Source organism: Penaeus monodon, chromosome 29 (assembly GCF_015228065.2).
Source record: "Penaeus monodon isolate SGIC_2016 chromosome 29, NSTDA_Pmon_1, whole genome shotgun sequence".
Lineage (NCBI taxonomy): Eukaryota > Metazoa > Arthropoda > Malacostraca > Decapoda > Penaeidae > Penaeus > Penaeus monodon.
In genome coordinates this window covers 31,352,642-31,353,428 of record NC_051414.1, presented here as the reverse complement: position 1 = coordinate 31,353,428, position 787 = coordinate 31,352,642, and positions in this window count along the sequence as shown.

Genomic DNA, 787 nt, shown 5'->3' with positions numbered 1-787 from the left:
CCATTATCTTTTTTTCCGTTTCTTCGTGTTATTTTCAGTTTCAGTTCCAACTTCTATAGTTTCCATATTTACTTTTTAGTGGATTTCATATCCACTTATACTTTTGTTTTTTTCTTTCTTCCAATATTCATTTTTGTTTGTTTCATCATCTCCATTTTCTCTTTCATTTTTTCTATTCCATATCCATTTTCTGTTTGTTTTATTGTCTCCATTTTCTATTTCGTTTTATTTTTCCCATTTTTTTCTATTTCATATCCATTTTCTGTTTGTTTTATCATCTCCATTTCTATTTCGTTTTTTTTTTTTTTTTTCTTTTTTTTTTTTCATCTCTCCATTTTCTATATCGTGTCCTTTTTATCTTATTCACTTTCCCTTGTTTCGCTTTTACTCCCATCTACCAAATTGCAATAAGATTCATTCTACACTGAGATGATGCAACTTAAACGTCATTGCACAGGGACATTGCACGGAATGATGCAACATGAGCATTATTGCACCACGTCATTCTTTTTACTCAGTGGAGGGGGGAGGGAGGGGGAGTGGGCCATGGGAAGGGGTAAAGGGAGGGCGGGGTAAGGGGGGAGAGTGAGGAGGGGGGGTAAGTGTGGGAGGAGTTGGAGACGGATAAAGAGGTGAATGAGGGAGGGGGGAGGGGAGTGAATGAGGGAGGTGGAGGAGGGGAGTGAATAAAGGGGGAGAGGGTACGGGGGAAGAGAGGGAAGAGAGGGGAAGAAGTGAATATGAGGGAGAGGAAGGAGAATCAGGAGACATATGAGAAACGAGAAGG